Source organism: Bombus huntii, chromosome 4 (assembly GCF_024542735.1).
Source record: "Bombus huntii isolate Logan2020A chromosome 4, iyBomHunt1.1, whole genome shotgun sequence".
Classification (NCBI taxonomy): domain Eukaryota; kingdom Metazoa; phylum Arthropoda; class Insecta; order Hymenoptera; family Apidae; genus Bombus; species Bombus huntii.
In genome coordinates this window covers 5,729,631-5,744,091 of record NC_066241.1, presented here as the reverse complement: position 1 = coordinate 5,744,091, position 14,461 = coordinate 5,729,631, and the positions used below count along the sequence as shown (strand labels likewise).

Sequence of the window (14,461 nt, the reverse complement as noted above, 5' to 3'; positions counted from 1 at the left end):
AAGTTGCTGCACGGTGGTCCACCCTGGGTACCGTCTGCTTCAAAGGATTCAACTGCTGCCCCGATATGCCCGTTGCTTCGCTCAATTTTAACGATTCCATCTGGATTACCTGGTCGTTCTTGTTTCTCCCCCATTAATCCGCTACTCTCTCCAGCGATCGTATCTGATCCTTTTTCCTTCTCTCTTTTCGATCCGGTGAACACGGCGCTGGTCCGCCACTCGCCGGACATTATCGATATTCAGCGATGGTTTCTCCTTTCATTTTAATATTCCTGGTCCTTTTCGCGATCGCGAGATCCACAGAAAGTATTAATTTTAGTTGATAAAATAGAGACGACCGGTAGAATAGATAGTTCTCGATCGCTGGACCCGACGCTGAACGGCTTTGGCCTCTTCTAAAGTCAAGGTCACTCCGTAGGAATATTCGCGAGTGATTATATATCGCGGATCATCGTCTATCGTAGATCGTTTGAAAGTCGTGTACCTTTCAAGGATACTTCGAAAAGCAAGATAATTAACGTTACTGCCATCAAACGTTCTTGCGGTTTGTTCTCCAAAATGGACGTCCTTTATTCTTGCTCATCGATAAAAATATAACTTCACGAAGAATATTCGCTGTTCCTTTTCTATCTTGATCCTGGAAACTACAAATCTCCTGGTCTTGAAACAATTACGAATTCTCGAAGAAGGACGTGGAAAGTCTGTGCTGTTTCTCGATCTTCCGCGTAAAAGTATAACACTTTTGCCGATGCGGCATCACTTTCATCTCGTGTCCTTTCGACCGAGAATACGATACGTCGTATCGGTGGAATCATCCCGGTAAGATCGTCGATCGATCCGTTACAGTTTTCTCCAATCTGATCCTTCGTACGTAACGTATCAAAATATAAAAAGTATACGAAACGAAGACAGAGGTATTTGGTGAAAACGATTGTGCAGGTGCTGTCGAATGCAGTTATGTCAGAGCGCACGATAGTTTCGACCTTTGGTACATCCTTTAGGGAGATGGTGTCAAGGATGTGCGCGAGGTGTGCGCACCATCGGATCAGAAATTATGCGACTACCTGGGCGTAACGTGAACCGGTTGCTTTTCTTTTTTTCTGCGCGTTAAAATAAATCCTCCATTTTCGTTTTCCCGTCACGTATTCGTGCCCCGTCCATTGCACTTTCTTCGTTCCTCCACGCGTACGGTTTCGTGCGTATTTGGCGATCGTTTCGTACGATCGCATCTTCGTGATTTATTTTTTTCATACGTTCGACCGATTACTTCCGGTTTCGTCACCGTACCCATGTTAACGGCTTTCGAAAGTACACGTAGTAACAATCGCGGCAACGTTGAAAATCTGGACCAACCACGTTGCAAATTTTCTTTCTAAACTAGTTCTACGTTTACTCGTTTCGCGATTACTTGCGACACGATTCGCTGGAATCCTCTTCCCCGAAAGGATCGACCAGTGGAAGACTGGTCCGTCTTGGAAATTGAATTCGACCGAGTCGAATCATCCACCGCTATTATCTAACCCGCTGAAGCCTCCGCTGTTAACCTTGAATCTCTCCCATGATCTCGAGTAGCCAAGTGGACGGCTGAACAAAGTGATCCAGAGATCTAAGTCGCTCTAATAAAATCGATCGACAAAAATTCGACAGTTCATCTCTTAAGAAAGAGATACAGAGGAAATGAAAGAGTAACATCCAGAGTTGTTTAATAACGAAGATTTCGTTCCCACGAAGGTAACGTAGCCCCGATGAGATCTAGTCAAAAAGTGTCGAATCTTAACTGAAACGTTCAATTCCATTAGATGGATGTAACGTGGTCGTACTAGGTTTCATGAAATTTCAAGAAATTCAAATAAAATCTACCTGCAGCGAATCATCGTCGAAAAGAATGTAACGAAAGAAAGCAGTGTATATATATATCATTCTATCGAATGTTTCTCTCCCGAATTTCGTTCTCATTTCGAAAGAATGAGGTTCGAAGTTTCACGAACGCCGAACCGAAGCTATTTCCATCCGATTCGTGTAAGAAAGGACGACATTATCGAGGGGCGTTTCGCGTTCGCGTTCCAAGGTATCTGTATCGACGATCGATCCACTCGAGGCAACTTGGAGTACGCTCGAGTGTACGTGATACCTGAGGTGCAGTGAATTCGAGCAGACACTTTCTGTGACAAGTATATACATGGTAGAAGTTTGCTGGCTCGGATCCGGTTTTGCGGCGGGAGTGCGTGCTTTCACCGGTTCGCTTCGAAATCGACGAGATGTGCAAAAAGGATCCTAGGATGATGATGATTAAGCGGCGAAAACGGGTCGCGAGTGCCGCCAAGATGATGCTGTGAGTGAGTGAGCAGTTTCGGAAAACGCGAGGACGAAAGAAAAAGGAAGAATACCGCGAGACAGTGAAGGACTTAGTGTGGATCCTTTGGTGGCGTCCTTTGCGGACCTCGGACGGTCGTCATCGTCTCCGGATGTAACGCAAGTACCTATTTTTAACAGCGACCACCTGCTGACGCCATTACGTAAATTCTGTTGGCAATGTAAAAATAATCATGAACGAGGGAATTAAGACATTAAATTGTAGTAATAATCGCGATTAAGGGAATTACAATGATAAATGGTAAAAATAGCGTCAACATTTACATACGTGACTCGGTATAAAGTTCTCTAATGGACAGTTTTATATCCTTGGATCGTTCTTTTTTAAGGATTGCGTAGGGTGTCTAAAGATGGTAAATTTGCAAAAATAGTATCAAGATCTCGAAGTCGTTTTTGAAGTCTCTTCATAGATTTTTTTATATTCTTGAATCACGTTTTCTTTTAAGGGTTCTATAGGGGTTTAAAAACAATGATTTTTTTAAATCAGATAGAATTTCTTGTACTTTTCACGGAGGATCGAAAAAATGGAACGAGAAAGAATACATCTGTTCTCTTTGGTGAATTGGTTTTTTGGGCAATCTTTTTTGCCGATGTATTATCGAATAAGCAAGAAACATTGGATAATCGTATGGAATCATTTGGTGACGGTTCAAGGCCGCGAAGAAGCGTGACACCGATTCCTAACCGCAGATGAAGGTCACCGTCTCCGACCTCATTTTTTCTCAAAATCACATCCGAAAACCTTGCATACATAAAAAAATCGACCATCGAAAAGAAATTTTATTCTCACTCGATCTCGATCTCACTCGATTCTGTTGGCATACTTTCGTCGTGTCAAAAATAGAACTTAAAAAAAAAAAAAAAATCGGTGACCTTAAAGCGTACGTAGAAAAAAAAGAATAAACATATCGTTTTTTCTTTCGTCAGACTCGATACAAAAAATCGGAACAACTTTCGCTCCATTGCCTCACAAAATCGTTAATTTAAGCGTTACTTGAAAAATCACTCGGTACAAATAGGAGAACGATGACGAGTAAAGCGTGAATTCATGTGTCGTAGAAGAGCACCGTGCCGATGATTGGTCAGGCTATTTGTTCGCTTAAGTTCCAGTAGGATTCATCGTTCTAGGCAGAACTCTAGAACCTATTTTCATAGAACGACGCCTAACCGATCTTTGGCATGACACGAACCGGGAGGAGGCTCCATTATCTTGCAAATGCATTCCGAATACATTACGCGATCATTCGTTTCTGGCCCGCGCTCGCTAGCACGCTCTTGCGACTAAAATCGATTATACCGGTGTTCGTTTCCTGGAATTCCTCGGGTTGCGCGCCCGTAGCGAAACAGCATTCAAAAGGAAAGATGTACAATGAAGCCGTGCAGACCGGTACTTTAGCGTTCTACGCGTCGATTCGCGGCCATTAAAACGTGACCGTGCAAACGCGAGCAACATTTTGCTCGTTCATCGGTATTATCTTGGTCAAAGAAAAAAAGACAAGGAGCGAGAAGAATCGACGAATCAGATAGAGTTTTCGAAAGCGAGAGTTTGATTTATGGCATGATTTACGCGATGCTTTGCTTTATGCTTATTCGTCTTGTTCGAACGAGTTGTCGGTATTACGTGATTAGTGATTGAAGTTACTGCGAAAACGTGCATGCTACTACGAATTATGTATTTATTCTTTTCTGTGTCTATTATCGTTCGGTTAACTCGTAACGCTTTGAAAATCTTGAGAACGCCGTGTCAAGTAGTATTATTTTTTAATTTCGAAGAGAGTCTCTTAGTTGGATTAAGGTTGAACATAGAGAAAGTCGGACAAGTATTCTTCGTACGATGCAGCTTTTTACTTACTACGCTAATAGCTACGAGTTGTTCGGGAAATTCGTAGCTCTTCTGAGAATCGATATATAAGCTTCTACCGCGTATTCAACGAAATATGGTAAAAAAGGAAATTTCAAATAATTCGATACTCGAAGTGGTATATATTCGTTAAATAAGTCATTTGCACGCTTTGATCGATAAAATTTCAATTCCATGGAAAATCGACAAAAGCGTAATTGTATATTCTTGCACACTTAATTTTTCCATCAGCGTACAAACATCCGTAATCTACCAATAACAATGCTTAGCAACACTGACCATTCTCTTATGTCATCGATCGAACCACTCGCTGCGATCGACAGCGAAAGGCATTGTCGAGGTCACGGTGCACGGGTTTGTCATTTTCCCGGTCACGACTCGAAACCCATGGAAATTGGAGCAAATGCGTGGGTATTACCGTGGGTCGACCGTGCGTTACTCAATCGTTACGATCTTGACGACGTACGCTCTAAATAAGATCGGATAAATGCACGAGAGATGTGCCGTTTACATTGTTACATGCGACTATTATTTCCACCCAGACGTTATCATAAAGGTGCGTGATGTTGATGTCGATTAATTTTGATTGTATCGACACGAACATCGACAGATACGTTGTACGAACATCGTATAGATCTTTTAAAGATCACAGATTATTCGCAAGAATAATCTTTCTGACTATCTCTCTGTGATGTTTTCATTCTGAAGATTCTTACGTCTGATAGAATTAGAAAAAAGAATCGTAAGAACCTGAAGATTCTTGCATTTGAAATTAGAATTTCACAAGGTTGGCACATTGCTCGAAACGATGGGAATGGTTGAATGAATGCTTGGAATCGCTACGTTTCATCTCGTTCGAGCTTCGTTGGACCGAGGAATGATCAGCTCGAATATTCTTGTGCGAATTACGCGAATGAAATGCTGTAAACAGAAGAGTATGTAACGGTATACACGTCTATTCAGAGAGACTCTTACATTCGAGTGGAAGTAGCGAAACCAGAAGACGGCGAAAACTTTCCTTGGAAATCGTTTCGTTCGTGAAAGGCTTAAATATCGTGAAAATCATCCGGAACGATTAGATTTTGTGAGTCGTGCACGCACAGCAAAGGGTAAAAGTCGCGTGGAAATTTTCGTACGTCACCTGTGACCCCGTTTGAACTTAGCGTTGACAGACAGCACACGGTTGCGTAATCGAGAATGTGTATCGCACGCAAAGCGCCCGTTTCAGACGCGCTTTTGCTTGGCGCATCCGCCGTCTCTGCTGGAAATAATTAATAAGCACAACATGGAGCCATCCTTGGCAGCGTTTAATTATTCGACTACACCCGCTTGGGAACGTTCACGACCGCGTATTTAACTCGATAGCCATTGTTAATTTTCTACGTTGTTCGGGAAACGCTGGATTTTAGAGAATCGGATGAACAAAATTGGACATCGAACGATGTCGATGAATTTCCCAATTTAAATACGTTAAATATTAAATTTATCAATTAACCTTTAAATTTCTTAAATTACCTTAAATTTATCAATTTATTATTATTATTATTTATTATCACGCACCAACACATTTATAATTTACATTTGACAAATTTACGGATAACGCATTTTACACAATGGCAATTTTTGATATTACATTTACGTATTAGCGTTGTTGATACGTTCATCAATTTCCTATTTGCATGGAAAATTTGTATATCCCGTTTATTCATTATAGAGGTCGATATGAGTTTTCCATAATGGAAATTATTCATATCAAATTCGTTCCTCGTAGCTGGCGAATAAGCGAGGATGCCGTTTTCGGTTCCCACGTATAAAAGCCTGGGTGGAACACGGACGAGGAGATAGGAAGTGGATAAGCAACAGGGAAATCTAGATTTCCACGTGTCTTGGTATATTCGTGTGAAAATTTCTCGATAATTAAGGAAGTGCAATTAAGCCCTCTTCATCGGAACTTGGTCTTACTTCAGCTGGTAATTTTGTGTCGCATGACACGGCATCGTTACTATACCCGGAATCGTTTCTGTCGTCCTTTCTTCTTTCCATTCGTCTCATAGAGAGGCTACGTAACAAGAAATTCAAGCCTTTACGATCACGAAAAGCAAAGTTTCTGTCGGGTGTTCCTGTAACGTTGTTCTTCATGAAAGCGGCACATATTCCACAGCGGAGTTAAGGTCGTTGCAGGGGATATTAAATTCGCCAGTTTCTGTTTTGTCCGACCTGTATAAGCGAGTTTAATTCAATCGCATGCATTGATGGAGGAGAAAAAGAACGAAGCGTCTATCTGGTGTAATGAGGCAAAGCGTACGCGTTAGCTACGCATAAGACTAGAGCAGAGATCGGAGCACACTCTTTTTGCCAGCGTGCCTCTGAAGATGAAAAGTTATGAAAACGCTCGGCGAACCAGCTCCTGTATAATCTTTGCATATTTATGAGTTTCGTAAGTAATATTTAACTTCGACTTCATTCAATTATGCAGACCCTTGGGCAGTTTCCTCGGCCCAATTGCATCTTTGCCGCGCTTCTCTACTTACGAATGCAAGAGCACGTTTCGGATCGCTGATTGCGACGATCAACGCCATCATCTTTCGCAGGAAATTCGATTTTCCCCGTTCAAGAATATTCCGTGTTTTTGAAAATACTACGTGCAACGAGATTGGATGAAATAACCGATTTAAGGGACAGACGAAGCGTAAAAGTAATTGAAAGGTTCGAAATAAAAAGGATCCTTGTCAAGTTAATCTTGCTTCTGTGGATATTAGGCTAAAATCGTTGGTAAAGATTGACAAATCGATCCGGATGGCTACTTTCTATCGGAAGATATATTATTTCAAAGATGTTCATTAGTTTAATTAAATCATGCGCGTCCCGGGCCGGTTGCTGGGCCACACGAAAATCACTAATCGGCTACCGTATAATAAATACGAGCATGCGTGAGAACGATAGAATGTTAGAGTGAAACGATGATGATTAACTGGTCGATCGGTTAGACCGGTATCCACGTCAAGCAACGCGAAAGTGGCGAGGTGCGGTCGTCCATTGCCGATTATAGGCATCCTTCGTTTCTGAGACGCCACTCGTTCTTTCTCTCTTTCCTCTTCGTTGAGTCGATGGTCTACGAGAGAGAAAGGAAGAGAGAGTGTATCCGTTATAGCCAGTTGTTGGGACGAATGTAAGCTCGTGTTCGAGAGTAAATTTTGTCTGTGTGTGAACGTCGAATCTTTCTCCCGTCTTCAGGTTTTCCCCTCATGGATCTTTCTGGTCACGAATGAGTACATCTCGCGACCTTCTGCATCGCATGCCCGCAGGTATCATTCCGGGACACAGGGGGAGAGAAGGTGAAGAACGTTGGTGTACATTAGACCGCATCCTCCGGATCGAATCGTTAATTTTCAAAGGATTCACCTTATAATTTATAGCACCTCCCCCTCGAACATCTCGCGAATATTCTCATGAGAAATTTATAAATGGCCGTTTGAACGTGAGTCTGCCCGGAGGAAAAGGGAAAAATTAGGATTCCCTGGCCCTTTCTTTTTATCAACCCCGGTTGCAAACTTTCATAATTTATATCTCAGTTTTATATCGTCGTCGTTCTACTTTTGAACCAACGTTTGAAGAAACTCTTTTGTATAAAATATATCAGTAACGATTATTCTACGTTCTTCTCGAATTTAAGAATCTTTTAACGATAGAAGACAAGAAACGAAAGAACGCGTGTAACGAAGTTAAATTCCGTCCAATTGAAACCTCGAAATTAAGTAGATTTTACGCAAAACCGTCAGATTTGTAGATCAGAAACTGGTTTAGATGTCTGTGATTCTAGAAACGTCATTAAACATCGATAATTATACAATTACAGGAAGAAATCTAATTCAAAGAAAATACTGGATACCCACAGTTATGTAGAAATATGATTTTCTCGTGTACTTAATTAACCATATTAAGAAAAACCGTGGGAGAAGAAGAGAAACAAGCAACCGGTATCCATGCTTCTGGATATATTTTCCTCGTCTCTCTCTCCCTTCTTCTTTCTTTTTCTTTTCCTGCCCTCGATGCTGCGTATTCTACTAGCTCGTATATCGCGCTCCTCGGAAGCAGAATATTCTTCGACCTTTCGCGGCCACCAAGTGTAGGCGCCATTACTTGCCTCCGGATCTCCCTTCTCCCTTCTTCCTCTTCGTCGTCTTCTTCTTCTTCTTCTTCTTTCTCCTTTTCTGCTCATCCTTCGCCTCTTCTTCTTCTTCTACTTCTATAACTACTCGCGCCGTTTTTCCTTTTTCTTCTTATCTCGTCGGTCTCTACGAGTCAAGGACCGTTCTCAAGGAGGTCGCTCTTTTTAACCAGGCGTGTAGCTGTGGTACACGTTTTCCTTTGTCTCCGGGAATCGCTTTCGTATCACCGCTGTTACGTTGCCCAGACGTTTCCGTTTGCGTCGCTTCAATTTCTTGCTTCGACTTTAGGTAACTTCTCTTTGGTTGCAAAGAGGCATTCAAAGAACGCCACAGTGGAAAAAAGGTTAAAAATAGAAGAAGTTTCTACTTAAAATTCAGGATGCTACACCGTTTGTTTGCTTTACACCGCATAGTTTGCTCCGCAAATTTTCCGTCGTTCGTGAAGATATTTTAAGGAAACTTTCTTCTCATCACGGAGAAAACTGAAAAGTGTTTTGATCGAACTTTCGATTCGGAATTTTCTACCGTTTGTTCTATACGCAGTGTCGAAAATTCTTCTTGTTTTCTAAGCGATTATAATACCATTTATGCCCAGAACTTCAGGGAATTTTTCTTCAAACACAGAGAACACCGACAGAGGAAGTGAAATAAAAAATGAAACAAGTTCCAATTTCATTTTCAATCGGAAACCTTTTAACGTCTCTACCGTATCGTTCGGGAAATTTTTCCTGCACTAAAATATCACATACCTAAAACTCTTTAAGTATGCACAGCACACGCAAAGCTTTACCTCCGTTTTTAACGATCACGCTTCCTTCTCGTACTTCGTACTTGAATACCAATTTTGGTAAATTATCGTAATATCCAATGCAGACTTTACCTATCATTAGGTATCTCTAAGAAAAAAAGGAGAGCACAACGCAGAACTATACTTAGCGACCAATTTTAGTTAGCTCTTAACGTTTTTCATGGCTTGGAGCAATCGATTCTTACTGAATAACCCCGTGGGTCAGGATGTCATGGTCATTGGCTCTGCAGGACGGAGATATCATCACGTACCTCGAAGCAAAGTGGTTCGTAATCGAGGAACACCTGTAAAGCAACGATATACGGCTAAGTTAATAGCCCGAGTAAATTTAATCATATCGATTCCTCAAGTTCCTCTTCCTTGTTCGCTTGCCACGCCGTTAAGAACATCCGATCGCGAGGTTCTTGGTAACGATTACGCGGATGGCACGTCTGTAAGTGTCACTTTTGCTTTTCTCAGTGCCTCTGAAAACTAGTTTGTCACGTTTCTTTCGAACGCACCGAAGCGTTCCACTAACTCGCCGATCTGGATTATTGCGATTGCTACTTCTTCCAGTTCTATCATTCCTTTCGAATCTTCTTCGCGCCACGTACAGCACCGTGCAAAAGTCTCGGACCACCTACGATAGCGACCTATAGATGGCAAATATTTTGTCATACTACTTAACCAGGAGGAAATACTTGTACGCGACGCTATGTATAGAAACGAATTTTTAGGTATTCCCGTCATAATGCCATTGGTTTGCGGTTTCTCTCGATTCATGATCTTCTTAGAAGTACTTGAATAAGTGAAATAAATATGAAAATGAAATCGTAAAGTAGGGAATAAATTGATAAGATAAATATCGTAGGCCTCTGATTTAGAATTTGAAAGTTTCATATGAAATAAGACAAGACTTGCGAAATTTCACTTGTCTTATTATCAGTCATAGGATACAAGAATATTTATCGATATTGCCAGCTTGTAAAGTTTCACCACTAGCATCGGCTTAATTGCGCAAAAAATTTCCTTCTGTCGAGAGAATAAAATAAGGGCACGCAAGGTATTATATCAACGTTTCTTAGTATATCGTCAATAATTTATTTCATTCATAAAAAGAGAAGTTTCCGTTTATTGGGTGGTCTTAAAGATTATTGTGTTGATCTACGGTTCGTACCAAGAATTACGAGCGTAATTATGAATACGATTCCTGGTATTGGTACTATTCCTGGACGGTCGATTCGTTCAAACGTAATAGATGAATACGTTAAGTGGGAAATACGGTTCTTTAATTGCATTTTCACGGCGTAAAAACGAATCTACCGATGATCAGCTGGTTTCTAAATGTATGCGCCGAATTTGCATACAAATAGTAGGTTTCTGCAGGCCGAGCGTACCTGACGCACGACTAATTTCTAGCTGGCCGTTTGCTTAACTGTAAAACAGCGTCACGTCTGTTTACAAATTTGTGACGGCGGCGGTTACCCGAAAGCTCGTCGGCGAACCTGCAAGTGCAGCGAAGTTCTAAGATTCCGTGTTCTCGTCTTGCATCACGCTAAGAAAGAATGTTGGAGGAAAGGAGTTATGGGTATGATCAACGGTGTATGCAAAACGTGAACCGATTTTTATCGTTGCAGCGACGAGTCTTCTAACCGCTAATGAAATTACAAACGATTGCATGAAAAGAAAAAAAGAAAGAAAAAAAAAAAAGAAAGAAATGTGCAAGGGGAAACGAACGAACGCGTTACGTAAATTATATTAGCAGAGCAAATGTTGGAATATTGAAACGAGGATGTGGTTCTCTCTGTTCGGCAAATAAAGTATTCCTCCTTTGACGACGATACAGAGGAAAGACAGCAAACCTATATGCATCGACAAGAAAAGCAATAAGAAGCGTTTGCGTGGTTTCCTTAATTGCTGTTGTATATCTTAGGCTTAATTAACCAGCAAATAGCTTGGTTAAAATTAAACCTACGCATCGACAGAAAAAGAATGACGCATAGATATATAAGAAATTCATTCGGATAAAAATAAGGCTGAATAACAGCATTATGACTAAACATAATTTATGTAATTTCTACTTCCTCGACAATGGTCAGTCAGAGCATCATCGTTCGATGTTGCTGAAAAGGTAATAGGAATAGAAATAGCGCAGCAGAGCTTGCCGTAGGTACAGCTAACCCTTGTGTGTCTTCTATGTACCACTAATAAAATTTCAGCATCGCTCGGTTGCCGGAAGACGTTAACAGAAGCCTCAATCATCGTCATGGAGTGTCTCGAGTACGCGAAGCCTTCGAGCGTGCTTGTTTATGCCACGATTGATTGTTTAGGATAAGCAGCAGTGATGAATGTCCACGAGAAACGGCAACAAGCTCTATCCGAGTCTGTGGCCCGGCACAATTTCCACTAATAATAATTCTCGCGAGTCGTCTAACACGTTCGCGATCGCAGACTAAGCAGAGGACTCGACCTTTCCACCTTTTAACGGTTACGATGCAATTATTCGAGCTTCGAGATGGCAGTGTCAAAAGGTCGCGGCGTAAATTACTTTTCGAGCTCTCTTCCGCGGTTCCGTTACGCGAACGCGTGTACTTACATACACATACGCGCACGGTGATTACGTAGATGATTTTATTATTTCATTGAGCGCCGGTGACTCTAATAACGAGAGTCATTACGCGACGTGATGTTTCCTTTCGCCGTGTTTCTCGCGTTGTGCTTCAGGAAACTCTGCCTTTTCCTTATGCTGACTTCTTGGCTGACCTTGCGGTTTCACCGACGTTCCTTATTTTTTCCGTCATCTGGATGGAATTTGAGAAAAACCCGGGAGAATTTAAAATTGCAAATTTCACGGAACAAATAAACAGAGATATATCGAAGGTTTTGCTCCGGGATTCTCTAGTTTCGTGGATGGTCTTCTGTAACTATGTGGCGAGTGTAGCCAATCGATGTGGTAACGCTATATAGGTGTATAAAACGAATCAAAGATGGCGATCGAGATTGCGTATATACATTTTAAGATTGCGAAAGATTCTATAGAATTTTCACGAACAAGCTGCACGTTTCTATGATTACATAATGTTTAGCGAATTTCGAAATTTGCGACACGTAAAGTTAGATGAAGTGGATACATGAATCGGTTCTGGGAACCAACTGTCCCTAATTCTATGCTAAATGCTCATTCAGAGCTGCAGGAAACGAATCGATCGAAGATAGCTGGTGGATAATTCCCGTTTATCCGGTAATCTGTTTCCCGTTTCGACGAGGTGCGTCCTACAATGAAAAAATGGCCAGCGGCGCGAGAAACGTTAGAACGGTGAATTTTCGCAACGATCAATTTGTCCGGTTTAACAATCGGCAACACGTGTTAGACGGCGATCAGGAAAATTGCTGTAATTTTACCGTTTTGCAGTAGTCATCCAGGCGTGCGTACGCGCTTCGTCCAAACCGATAATAACGCAGCCGTTTTCTGCGCCAGTCGTACACCTTAAGTGGTCCATCGAGCCACGATACGAGTTATTATCCGCCAATTTCTGTTTCGTCCTCATCATTGTTCGCGTGTAATTCCTTTGAGTAATTTTAATTTGCGAGTCATTCTTGTCAAGTCGTTCGTCATTTCGACGAGGAACACGCACAAAACAGCACAGAGAACGTGAATAATAACCTTTCGATATTTCCTCTTCGCTTAAACATTTTCCCTATCTCGTTTCCCGGAATAACTTTCAATTGACTTATCGAGAAAGTTTCGTCGCGACATGAAAGAAAACGGTACGATATGAGAGTAAAAGTGGATAAGAGGAAAGATTTTATTTCAACCAGATCGAAAGAGCACTCTGGTATTACGCGATAATGAATCTCAGCGAGTGTGTTATGCGAGTAACCGGTGACACGTTCTCGTAGCGTGCGCCTTAAGTGGTCGCGACCGGAGAGTTCAATGCTTGCAACAGACAGTGCGCGCTCGGTAGCTACGAGTTCTATAGCAATCGCGCCGATTACAATCGTGTCACCAGTCTTTCCATATTTAGGAAAAGCATCCGTTAAGTTATTCCACACCACGTGGAAATATCCTCGAGTAATTCTCTTACGAGGCAAGCGAACTAACGTTAATAAAAGATGCGTTACTTCGATCAAATCCTTGCACTCTGCAAATACATGCTATAAAGATGTTTAAACTTCCATGAATATCGAATCGATCATCCAATTTATCATACACATTTATCAGTCTTTTATGCGGTAGATTCCCACGGATCGAACAACCAGAACGTCTTACCGTTAGGTAGAAGAGATACACGTTGGTGGGAAAAAAAGCGCGACTCATGGGAGAAAATAGTTACGTTTAATAGGACGATAACATGATCGTCACGTAATGTCGAATAACTCGTTGATTAAAGCAAACGAAAGATTAGAGGTAGAATAATCGTTTTTACGATATAATCGAACCATCAACCATAACGTCTCCATCGTGGACAGAAAGTTTTATCGCGAGGATGCTTAAAACTGCTTACGACGTCGATAATTGGTATTTTACACCGCTTCGGTAATTAGCGTTCCTCGAGCTGGCTATCGTTAAACAACTTTCATGCCTGATAAGCTCGAGGGTTATGTGCTGGTGGGTTCTTTCATCACGGTTTGTCTCTCTCTCTCTCTATCTCTCTCTCCCTTTTTCTCTCGTACCGATCGACCGTTTGAAATGGCTTCGTTTGCACGTATTATTCAAGAAGCATTGTGGATCGTCTATAAGAAGCTTACGATGAATGATTTTGTTTCGACTGTATCCGTGGATCGACTTCGGAACACCAAGCTAGAAAATTACTGCTTATCTTTATTAATTGCAGTTTGATACAGATCTTACTATCCCGTGAAGAATCAGAGTGTGAAGTTCTCTTCTCTTCATGAATTAACATCGTATATGAACGTAGAGGATATATACTAGCGTTACTTCATACAATACCACCTTGGCCATCATCAAGCTAATATATAGGTAATAGGCACTTGTGATGGCAAAACAGTCACACGTAATTTATCGCCTATTAGAAATTTTTGAGGATCGTATCCTTCATTTGTCTGGTATTTACACGTGTACATATGTATGTACAATATACAATTAAATTATTGTAGTATCATACAAGATAGCATCGTTCGATAGTTACTATCCGTAAGTCATAGACCACACGTACTAAGTGTTTAGTGATTTATCTACGGATGAAACTGCTACTAAAACGTGAAAAACGGCTACCTAAGAAAATGTATCCTTCGAGAAACTAACTTCGT

The 14,461-nt window shown here is 41.4% G+C and overlaps 1 protein-coding gene across 1 annotated transcript in view; it reads left to right on the top strand.

Moving 5' to 3' along the window:
* LOC126864543 (uncharacterized) overlaps window positions 1–14,461 on the top strand; it is a 118,252-nt gene that overhangs the window by 844 nt on the left and 102,947 nt on the right. The gene's annotated exons all lie outside the window — the stretch shown is intronic.